Here is a 12,556-nt window from a genome sequence, read left to right as displayed (position 1 = left end):
GAAGCTGTAAGAAGAAGCTGTGTACCCCACAGACTGGGGGGTATGATCAGAGTCAGAAACAATCCAAGTAGATCACTGGGAGAAACAACAAGTGCTGAATAAGGAAAATATAAAATACTTGCATAAATATTTCCAAAGGTAAAGAGATGGTAATTGTTTTTTTCTGTATATACATATAAGAGAATGGATTAAGAAGAGCCATTTGTTGGAAAAATAGACCTGCATCTCTCGCCTTGCCTATTTCCAGACTATAAAAAATTGGTTCCTGTATAGGTTTCAAAATAATCCCACATATTTGAATAGGCAGTTAGCGACAAAACCAGAAATGCAGAACAGTTAATTCAGATGCAAATATTAACAATTACTGTAACACAGAACTCACACAGTTAGCACTGTAGGAACAGATACTCTGATAATGAAAACTAAAATAACTGCTAGTATCCATAAATTCAGAGATTCGCACCCTACATTTTTATAAAATTCAGTCTGCATATCAGTGTGGTAACTGAACTGAGCTTAAAATTCTGTGTGCAGTCTTTAAGATAATTTTTGAAAAGGGTAGCCTTCTGAGGATAGTTATTTAAAATTCAGAAGGCTGCCCAGAATATCAGAGTAAGTTCAGCATTAGTGTAATTTTTCAACCTGACCCCAGAGGCCTACGAACTAAAATGCCAGCAGATTAAAATGCCTTTTAAGAGTCATTCTGCACTAAGTGCATGTATGACAGAGTTATACTTTGAGTTATAAGCAGACAGTATCACTTTGGAGGTGGCAGCTGCCACAGTCAGGCAAGGACAATTTTGCTGTAGCATGTGTCAAACAGTCAAACAGGAGGATCAGGCTAATTGAGAGGTCTCCATCACTGTAACAGCAGCTTCAAGGTTAGTTCAGGGAGTGGGGGTCAGAATCAGGCCTGCACCCTGCTGAAAGCAGTCAAGAGGAAGGCACAACTTTGGCCAGAGTAACATCTGTTTTTTTCACAGCTTATAGGAAGCTATTGGCACCGGTACCACATTGTCACCAAATGTGTCATGATCTTTCTCCCCGAATGCTTCAGCCGAACATCTGTTCAAAGTACCTTTGTCAAGTGGACTGAAATATTTAATAGACAATTTATTTCAGAAAAATATGGTCTTTTGATATTGAAGTAATCTTCAAAGTGATTTGCAAAGCTGGATCTTGATTTGGAGCTTTTTCCAAGAAAGAGGCTGGAGGAAAAAAACTCAAACTTATGGTAAATTCTTTGTCTGACTCAGATTTGAGGCTGGCTACTAGTTTGCTACCCATTAACAACTGCTTGGTATGAATCCCTCTTTTTCTGGACTGCATGAGTTGTATTCATCTACTGAGAGCTATCATCCCTGCAGACCAAACTGAAGGGAAGGAAGAGATAAAGGCAGAGGCACCAGAGGCATTACAGCAGGATGCAAGGAGAGGGATGCTCTTTAGATCATGAATTGCAGTTGTAGTTAGTAGACATGCTTCAGACACACACCAAAGAAGCTCCAGGCCGGCTTTAGATCTACTTACTTAACTATTCCTTTTTAAGTATCAGTGATAAATAACTTAAACTTTTTAGAACACTCTCAGAGCTCCTTAATCATTATATGCCATACCGAGAGAAAAAAAATCATTTCTATTTAGGTGAGAGTGTGTACAATACATATTAAAGTATAAATTAGAAATCAATATGCAGTATGTATATCATGAATAATCCTACAGTACCTCTCTCAAATTTTTGCTAGGGATCTTTCAATATCTGCTCCTACCCTACTGTTTCTAAATATATTTATGGAGTTGCAAGCTACACAGAATTTTCCAAGCATGAAGAATTTTAGGGAACTCAGTGATTTCGCTAAACAAAGTAAGTGACTTATATATCATCTCAGCTTCCAAACTAAACTAAGCTAAAAATCCTGGTATGCTTCGTTAAGTTTCAATTTTCTAGAAAATCTTCACTTCTTTATTGGTCAAGCCTAATAGCTCCTACTGAATAATGCAACTGATATTTGACTATTGTCTATTTATCAGATTCAGATGCAGGGGTTTTTGTTAAAGTTGGGTACATCAAGTTCATTATATATGTACTTATGCAATAATTAAATCAGACTCCTTGAAATTGCCCTAAAAGCATCACTTAGAGAAAGAAATAGCTAAAATATTTAGATTTGTTCTTCCTCCTAATTCGAAACCTCCAGAGGTATTAAATGCAGCTTGCTGAAACCCTAACTGGAAGTAATGTCCACAGAAGGCACTGGGACCTCATGACCTTGCCCCTGAGATTCAGTCTTACCACACACCTGGGGTCACAGCATTTGGAGGCAATTATTTTACCATTGATGGGAAATTATTAGCTCTCTGATAGGTAACTTTCCCCCAGGAGCATTCTAATTTACATATGCAACTCATGAACCACAAAACTGATATTGTAGGACTATTCTAAGAAGCAGAGTCTCTTCTAGGCAGCATTTCAATGTATCCACACCCAGACTAATATTCACTGCTTTTGAAGTTGTTCTGCATCAGTAAAAGAATAATAAAACTTCGCAAAAGCTCACCAAGAAAAGATGAAGAAAGATTAGAAAAGATGACTTTTGCAAAGTTGCAAAAGGTGCACAGTGATGTTAAATAGCAAGAAATAAAAATTTGTTGAGTCACTATAAAATAAATGTATTTTCCCCCACAACTAAATTAAATATTCTTTTTCTTATGCAATTAGCCCACTGTCATTCAACTACATATTAAAACTGTATCCAAATATCCTATGTAAGCATAATTTCCAGCTAGCTAAAAGGTGTATATTTTGAAGCCTAATAAGTTTGGTTCCTGATACCCCACCCTAAAAGATTTGTCATTATTTTTGTTGTCTTGAAACACAGAATACTGATAGTCATCAAATAAGGCTTTTTGTGTCTCTTTGCCTTCTTGGTAAAAATTAATAATGCATCTTTTAAAAGAAGAGCTAGTACCCTCACATTTTTGTACCTCTGAAAAACCAGATTTTTCAACACAATATAAATTTCTGAGAACAAATGCGCTGTAAATGGATAACAGCTTTCCTATAACAACAATTTTTGGAAAAATGACCATATGTAACTATAAATAATGCAGAAAAGTATGCAGAAGAGTAGCCACCATTTTCTAAAACATTTTACCACATTCAAATCTTCCCCTGCTTTCAGAATGTTGTTACATATTCCACAGTTAATGACTGGTTACAAATACTAAGCCCCTCGTATGCTATTTGTAAAAATATCATGCTGTGGTGTAGTAGCATCATTTAAATCAACTGAATTAATTCCTAACAAGTAAAGTGAGTAAACAGCATCTATGTGTTTGCAGTCACACTGACCTAAATAATACTAAGATTACATCTATGTAAGTGAGTTAAACGATAGTAGGGCATGAATTCATGCCCTGGAACTACTTTTTTCCCTAGAACATAAAATGTCAGGGCAGACCCTGACACTCTTTTGATCTTGGCTACTTGACCAGCTGTCTCCCAAGGGTTTCCTAGGCACAGCTAGGGCACTAGCCCAGCTTTGGGGCTTTTCCCAAGAGGCAGTTAGATGCAGCCTGTGCTTGGGAGGCTAAGGGAGCTTAACCATATGGAAGTGACCGTACTTAGCTGGCCTCCAGGCTAGAGGGAGGCCTTGCATCATTCTATTTATTAATGAAAATTACAGGGAAGGAGCAGAAATGCAGCTGTAATAGGAAAAAACCCCAACTAAACAAACATGTAAACAACAAACATTCCCAATTAGTCTCCCAACAGTAAACATTCCCAATTAATCTCTCATAATTACTGGAATAAAAGAGACAAACCCTGACAAATCTGTTCCCTCGTGTCCCTGGGGGATAGCAGACGTGAGTGGCCAGCTTCTGCCTTCCAGCGTGCCGGGGATTTGCACTGCCTCTGCACGCTGTGCTTCCCATATTGACCCAGGGCACTGGTGCTGGTGCACAGCCGGCTCTGGGGGCGGCTGTCTGGCCCATCAGCACCACTCGCTGACACGTGTCACCTCACATCAACAGCACACTTCAGGTACTCGAACCCTACACCAAGGGGAGCAGATTTCTTCCCAGCTGCGCACTAAGCTTTACCCACATTTAGAAGCACATCCTGAGCCTATGTGTTGTTCAGCCGTAGGGCATTGTCCTCTTAAAAATTTTAAAAAAGACACGCTTAATTCCTGTTCGCTGTTGTCTTTAGTTATAGCAAAGAGACATTTCCTTTCCTCTTTCTCTTCTCACCCAAAGTCCTCCTCAATGTATGAGCTGTATTCAGGAATGAAATAATCAACCTCCACTAAGCGAGTACCTTTCAAAGAAATCACCCCTTTACCTTCCTAATACTTCTAATCCGTTAGCCTAAAACCATGATCTACACAATGTCATGTCTGCTCAGAAATGGGCCAGGTATTATTCTCCTCATTAGGAAAAATGTTTGGAGCTTTTGAAATGCTTTTTTATGAAGTTGAAGAAGTAAGTTTAAAATCTTCCAAGTCTCAGAAGGAAAAAAAAAATTATTAGGGACAGATGAAGAACCTTGCGTCAATATTTTGGGGACTTCTTTCAGTTTTTTTTATTTTTTTCTTATTTTCACAAGAAAATCACCTTATAGATTAATAAAAATGAAAAATGTACCTTTTAATTAATATGTTATCACATTGCACAGAGGATGTATGAAAATGCCTTTTCTACAGTCAGTTTAATTTTAAATTCACTTATACGCAAGAAAAACCTAAATTTCAAAGAAATTTGAGCCAGCTTCAAGTTTTACTTCAGACCTGACTGAAATATCTTCAAAGACAAAACTTTTGTGATAAATAGTTTTGATCCATTCTGAATTGACATTTGAAAAATTGATTTTTAAAATTTAATTCTTTTAAGATTCTTTCAGGGTGATAAATGACAAAGAGGTATTATTCAGATATATTTGTTTTGTGTAAAAGAGAAATTGTTAGAAAGTTTACAAAATATTTTTATCCCTTTCTCATCTTTCTACTCTTCTTCCTATTGAAATACTTTCCTGCTTTCACAAAAAAGAGTAATGGAAAATAAAAGAAAAATTACACACTATCATTAAAAAAACTTTTATAGTCGCTGTTTCTGAAACAAAAAAAAAGAAATTTAGTTTGCTTTGTTACAAAAGAAGAAATATGACAAATCTAAATTACAGATAAATCTTTTAAATCCATTTTTGTTAAAGAAAATAATTTCTGTTCAAGGATAATGCTCACAAGTAAAGCTTCTGTCATGAAATTCATCCTTTGTTGTTTTTTGCTATTAAGTTGTGTAAGGTTGGAGGAGTACAAAAACCTCTCTGAGGCATCTGCACCATAAATATTCCTTTTGTTTGCCACCAGGAGGGAAGCAAGGGCAGTTACAACACTGTAGGTCCAATGTATAAGGGAGGAAAGAGCTGTTGCTTCTCACTCACCTAAATCTACTTCACTAGCAGCCAGGGAGCAGTCCTGAAGGAACTGCTGGGAAAGCAACCAGAGCAATGAAATATGTTTTAAGTACATAGGAACGAAGGCCCAAGTTCCATTTTCTGCAGTTGCACAGTTTGACTTTCTGAAGCCCACGTTTTTTGCCATACCTGGAGGAAGTAAATTTCGTTTTCAGTTCATACATACAGCATGCTGAAAGAGTAGCTAGCCATGTCAGTCGTAACCAGAATTTTATTTTTTCATATGTAAACGGAGAACTTCTAACGCCAGGACAAATTTCTCATTAGTTCTCCTCAAATCTTTTCTACCTCTGAGTGAAACTCTGTGGTTGGTAAAAAGCTTCTCAGTCATATTTTCTTTTTCAGAAATATTTGCCAAAAAGATTATAATAGATTATTTTATACAGATTGTGCATCACCACTCTGGAATGTAATTTTCCACCAGAAGACAAATAAAGACATGTTGTTTGACTATACTGATAGATTCTACCTTGGCAGACTTTTTTCCTGCTGCAAATCTGGTTTACTTTAGATTTGAGATTAATCCTTTTACAAGAGGCAGGAATGTGAAATTATAAAGAGGAAGGATTTGCTGCCACTTCTGACATTATTTATACTTACACAGCACTTACAAAGGTGAGGACTTGCAGCAGCAAATTATCTAAAATATTTTACCTCAGATCTTCCTTCTGACATCATGCCAAAGTTAGCTCCACTCAATCCATTCAACAGTCTTTTAAGCATCAAAATTTTATAAGAAAAAATGGTATATCTATTTAGTGTATTAAATAAAATGCTGTATTGAATACTCCTCTGCTCCACTGTCATCTCCAGTTTCCTTAAAAGCTCCACAAAACATTCACAGAAAATATTTTTTATTTCTCCATTGTAAGACTGTAGTTGATTTTTCAAGTCTAAACAGGAAGACCTTGACTGTGATTGTAGGTGACACAAGCCTGTAGTTGGCAAAATATCCTTCAGATTCATGTTTTTCAGGACAAAATGTAACATTGGCTTCAGGCATTGAAGTAAAGATTAATTTTGTTTTCTTCTTTTCTAGGATTTGATTTTTTTTTTGTTTTTTTGTTTGTTTGGTTTGGGTTTTTTTGTTTTGTTTTGTTTTGTTTTTTATTTTTGTGGGTTTTTGTTGGTTTGTTTTGCTTTGACAGCACTGCCTCTTATTTATAGCCTTGGGTTTAAAACATTCTGCAGGAGAACCATTGGACCCTACTGTTTTACCTTCAGGAAACAATTTAACTACTCTCAGCTATTTACTGTGTTATCAAATCTTTCTCTGTGACTTCTTGGTCAGACAAAAAGAAGAACCAGCAAATCCCTGCTGGGATGAAGAAATCAGTTGGTAACAAAGTAGGGCATTATACAGATTTGGATATTAAAAGAAAAAAAGTATATATGTATGCACATGTATATACACAGATAAATGTGTATACAAATGCACACAAAATCTGTTAGGGCCATCTGGATTTCCAACATGAGAAATGGTTATTTTCTGGCTTTAGTCTACTTTTGAGGCTCCCATCCTGTCGTTATGTCAGCTTTAGTTACTTCTCCCATGGCCAGAACATGTTAGGTAACTCAACTTTCATAATTTTATTTTTAACCTCAGTTGCACTTTTTTTATGTCTTACTTCTGTCTTAGGCAACTTTCACAAAAGAGTGCATTTTTCCCTCTCTTGAAAAAAAAAACAAACCACCAACATAACACATTCTTATATATATATATTTACTTCATTTTGATATGTCTCCACTATTTCCAAATTTGTTTCTAAGTTCGTTCAGGGTTTTGCCAAACTCATTTTTTTCTTCATACCTGTCAAAAGTCATGCCTTCTATAACAGTAAGAGGAAAAATAAAAACAAACCTGTCTGCAAAGAATCCAGGATGCAGTGTAAATCCATTTCCGTTGATGTAAACTGACTTCTCTCTCATGAGATGCCAGTTTTCTAAGGCTGTCATCACAGCAGCAATGTCAGGTTGCAAAGGCAGGTTTTGATGTAGGCTGAATGTCCATCAGTTACTGCAGAAAGTTTATACACTGCTGAGCAAGCTCAAACACTTGTTGTGGAGGACAAATCCCTTATTTGTTGTCTCATTTTTCACTTACTTCTACATAGGATTAATTCATTAATATTAATGTTTCATTTGCATACTTTAAAAGAAAAATAGGCATATATATGTATTATAAAACAGTTTACTAAGTCCTTTTACCAATAGTTTTTGGTAATTCGCAGACATTTTTTACCATTTTCTGCTGTAATGTAAAATCCTGTCATCCCTTGGTAGACTCTGAATATGTGTCTGCTATAATACAGTCTAATAGCTTTATTTATGACAGTCCTTTGGAGACTCCAGCAACTGTGTGCAGTCAAGATTGTTCAAGCCATTATAATACAAGATTGTATTACAGTGATTTGAATGGATAAAAGTTCTTTCATTTCTGAAAGAGAAATAAATTGTTAGACACTGTTCTGTAATGTATGAGGACAAATGTGTTCCTTTGGTCCCCCAGACACATAGCTGTATTTTCTCAAGCAACACTATTGCAAAAAATAAAATGCATAAGGACTAAGAGGGTTAGTGAACAAAAAGCACAGGAATTATCTATCTATCTATCTATCTATCTATCTATCTATCTATCTATCTATCTATCTATCTATTTATTTATTTACTTATTTTGTAGCGTGAAACGTTGTATATCAAGTCAGGTACCTTAAAAATACTTTGTTTGGGGATATTCAACAGTTTAATCATGGAGACATTTCTTCAATTTGTCGTCTTGAAAAAATGTCTGAATCTTAACAGAATTGGCTATTAAAGTCTACCTTGTGCAATGTTAGTTCATTATTATATGTAAAGTTCACTTTGCAGTAGTACTTCATTATAAACTTCATCCTTCACATCTCATCTACAAAAGTTAATTTTGACTAGTTTGAAAAAGTACAGCTGTGCATCCCATTTTAAAACAGTTAATTGCTTCCAGTACTTCTAAAGTATACAAAACATTAAAAGAAAAAAATAGAAATGTTTAAAGATTTCCCCCTGAAAGTTAAATTTGAAGTTGTCTGGTGCTGACAAAATTTTATAAGCACAGATTTACACGTTTGAATAAACTTGGGAAAAAATACTACCTTTCATGGTCATTGATCATGAAAGCATCTTTGTTCAACAAAATGTGATTAGGTCCCCTTGAGGTCAGCACATGCTTAAAGACTAATATTTATTTAAGGGTTTTGCTGATGTGAATCTTTCTGCAATTACCATTTCATCTGATTGTGTTAACAATGCACAATAATGCTTGTTTGTTCAGGAAAAAAAATTGTGCTTACAGACTTGTAATACTTGAGAGAGAGAGAGAGAGAGAGAGAGAGGAGCTAACACAGTATTTATGCAACAGGGTAGAAATACTGTTAAGTGCTATTGCTGTGTTGGGCAAACCAAGAGCACAACTAACAGAGAAAACTAGTCTTGGTAGTAAGTGATGTCTGGCCATTTGCCTTAAAAGACTGGAATTTCTGTTCTTGATTTTTTAATTTATTTTTAATTTCCATGCATTTGTATTCTGCACCCAAACCGAACTAAGCTGGTTTTTCTTGTATATCTATCTTTTTATTTCATTTAGCCAGTAGCATATCATTTCAGTCTGCATGCTTTTCTAAGGAAGATCATATTATCAAGGAAATGTCCTGGTTGCCATAAGAGAAAATTGAACACACACACACAAATACATACAAACGTGAAAGCAAAGCACAGTTGAGACTAGACATAGTCCAGTGATTGATATTTTAAGTTGCACGTGACACTCATTCCTTGTTCTGTTGCACTGCATTTAGATATTGTATGGCTCTCCAGACATGCTATGCATAATTTTACATACCATCTGCTTTACATGCCAGGTTCCATATGTACAATGTATAACCTAAAACCAATATTTTGAATGATTTGAGCTACAGTGGAGGCTTTTGTTCTTAAATTGTTGGATAGAAGAATACAGTCCTAAATAAATTATCTGGTGAATGTGTTCTGAGACTAAAGAATAAAATTTATTTTGAAAATGTTCTTAGAAATGTAGTAATGACAAAATTCAGGTGACTTTCAAGAGTCCCAGTAATGTTGCTTCCTAGATTCAAATACCAAGAGACCTGTAAATGCTTACTACCATTCACTTAACAACCATAGCAATACAAGGGCATAAACATGTTTCAGAGTCAGGCAAGGGACAGCAAAAATAGTCTTGAAATATTCATCTGAATAAAGATGAACAGCACTTACTCCCCAAAACAGGATGAGGTTTATAAAGCTGCTAAAAGTGAGTAATAGTTACTCAGAATCATGTTCTGGAGCTTCCTGGTACTTCATTATCTGGCTTCATTCAACTCTGCCTTAAATACTCAGATATATGCTTTTCAGTTACAGGTAAGCCTAAAAAACCCTAAATTTCTGTTTTGGAGATGCTGTCCAAAAGATCTGTCTGAATCTCCAACACAACTTTGAAGGAGAAGCACTAAAATATCAAAATGAAAAAAATAACATAGAATTCCAAACAATGGCTCTCAGACAAACTCAGAGATTTTTTCAAATATCTTCATTTTCAGAACTGCTGACTCTCTTCATTTAAGAAATAAAAGAGCATTGCTTTGGATCTTAAAAAAAGCACCATCACCACACCTTGCCATACCCCTCAATTAAAAAAAAAAATCCATATCTCTTAATATTGTAATTACCATATTTTTCACATTTGACTTGAAATAGAAGTATTGTCAAGAAAAATACGTTGTGGAATTACAATGTTTTAGCAAATAGCAGATAGAGTGGATAGTAGAGGAAGCAACAAAGTAGCTCAAACAAAATTTTTCTCCATGTAAAGTCCCATAAAATATGTACCCTCCACTTCCATATATGGCATATGATAAAAGAAACATTTGAATTCACAAGAAAATTAGAAAGAAACCTACAATATGGCATTTTAAGAATGAGGTGTCTGTCTTGCCTATGGATTTACAAGGAGAGAAGAGATAATCAGTGAAGCATTTGTCCATTTTGCAGGGGTTTTTTTTCCCGCTGTAATATGAACATCTTAATCTTTTCACAGTTAAGTATTAGTGACACATTCAGTTCACTTCAATGACAATTCCACCAGATGCCTGCAAAAAGAAGCTGAACAAGAGATGCAGCACTTCGAACTTTGTATTCATATTTGCCTACTAACACAAAGGTGTATTTAAAAGGGAAACATTATTATTGGACCATAATTGAGAAAGATTTTTTCCTTCTTGTATTGTGTTTCGTTAGCGGTGGGGGCTACAAGGGTACCTTCTGTGAGAAGCTGCCAGAAGCTTCCCCTGTGTCCAACAGAGCCGATGCCAGCCAGCTCCAGGATGGACCTGCCACTGACCAAGGCTGAGCACCTTTGGCACAGCAGATTTGAGAAGGGAGAAAAAGACCCTGAGCAACAGAAAGTGCAGCCAGAGCAATAGAAACTGCAGTCACTGAGTGGACTCAGCAGGAACTGAGAATATGTGAGAGCAATAGCTCTGCAGACACCAAGATCAGTGGAGAATGAGAGGAAGGAGGTGCTCCAGGTGCTAGAGCAGAGCTTCCCCTGCAGCCCGTGGTGCAGACCATGGTGAGGCAGGGTGTCCCCCTGCAGCCCATGGAAGCACATGGTAGAGCAGAGATCCACCTGTAGCCCATGGAGGAGCCTGTGCCAGGGAAGGTGGATGTTCAGAGGAGGCTGTGACCCCACGGGAAGCTCATGCTGGAGTAGGCTTCTGACAGGACCTGTGGCCCTGTGGAGGGAGGATCCCACACTGGAGTAGTGTGACTGTGGGGGACCCACACCTGGAACAGTCTGCACCTGAAGGAGTGCACCTCATGCAAGGGACCCACGCTGGAGCAGCTCATGAGGAACTACAGCCCATGGGAGGACTTGTTGGAAAATTTCATGGCAGACCATCTCCCATGGGATGAACACCACACCAAAACAGGGGAAGAGTGTGTGGAGTCCTCCTCCTGAGGAGGAAGGAGTGGCAGAAACAACATATGAAGAATTGGCCACAACCCTCATTCCCTATCCTCCAGAACCACTGTCAGGGAGGAGGTAGATAATTAGGGTGTCAAGTTGAATCTGGGAAGAAGAATGGAGGGAGGAGAGAGGAGGTGGAGAGGGGAAAGGTGGATGCTTAAGATTTAGCTTTTATTTCTTGTTTTCCTACTCTGGTAATAAATTAAACAAATTTCCCCAAGATGAGTCTGTTTCACATGCGACAGTAACTGCTGAGTGATTCTCCTGTCCTTATCTCAACCCATGAGCTTTTTGTTACATTTTCTCTTCCCTGTTTAGCTGAGGAGGAGAGTGATAACACAGTTTTGGTGAGTTCCTGGCATCCAGCCAGTGCCACCCCAACACACCTATCAATGTAATAGTCACATCGTTCATGACTATGGGCATATTTCTGATACTTGATAAGTTTTTGACCAAATTCAGCATGTAGAGGGGGCTTGGGGGTCCTTTCAACCCTCAGATTTGGAAAAAAAAATAAAAAAATCACACTTTCCTTTTTAGAGCATTCCAAGCAGTTGAGAGTGGTTAGTCAGGTTACAGGAATAAGTCTAGCTTTTGCCATTTGAATATCAATATTTGTATTTAGTGCTTCATTATATATCTGACTGCTCCCAATCTAAATACTGCACTGAACAGAAGACGTTCTGTGAACTAGAACTTCCATTTGCTAATGGAATTTTTTTTTGCATAAAATCTTCATTGTAATCCATATGAATATGGGAATTTTAATTATTAATCAGAAGCATTCTTTCTTATTTGTATCTGTATTGTGAAAGAGTTGGATAAAATGGGATAAAAAATTAATGTACATTTAGATTTTTCTCCTCTCTAGAGGGAGGGTGTTCATGAGTTAAATGCTTATGCAACACCTTTCCTTACAAACTGTACTACAGTTCTCTTGTTACTTCTCTATTGAGCCTTTCTGGGCCTGATCCACAGGCCACTGAAGTCAATGAGAACTCATCTAATTGTCTCCAAATGCTTCCAACTTTTTAGTGAGAAAAAAAGATATACTGGAA

The 12,556-nt window shown here is 36.8% G+C and overlaps 1 protein-coding gene across 5 annotated transcripts in view; it reads right to left on the bottom strand.

Moving 5' to 3' along the window:
• HS3ST5 (heparan sulfate-glucosamine 3-sulfotransferase 5) overlaps nucleotides 1-12,556 on the bottom strand; it is a 190,784-nt gene that overhangs the window by 175,531 nt on the left and 2,697 nt on the right. The window contains exons 1-2 of one of the 5 annotated variants that reach the window (XM_088161893.1): nucleotides 7,338-8,107; nucleotides 5,444-5,605 (exon numbers count right to left, since the gene is read on the bottom strand). The exons of the other annotated variants lie outside the window; for them this stretch is intronic. The gene's annotated coding sequence lies outside the window, so the exon portion shown is untranslated. Of the gene's footprint in view, nucleotides 1-5,443; nucleotides 5,606-7,337; nucleotides 8,108-12,556 lie in introns of those variants that run through there. 5 annotated transcript variants of the gene reach the window in all.

The sequence above is a fragment of the Sturnus vulgaris genome, chromosome 3 (genome assembly GCF_052056855.1).
Source record: "Sturnus vulgaris isolate bStuVul1 chromosome 3, bStuVul1.hap1, whole genome shotgun sequence".
Taxonomy (NCBI): Eukaryota; Metazoa; Chordata; class Aves; order Passeriformes; family Sturnidae; genus Sturnus; species Sturnus vulgaris.
Note: the sequence above shows the minus strand (reverse complement) of the source record. Positions and strands in the feature narration are given on the sequence as shown.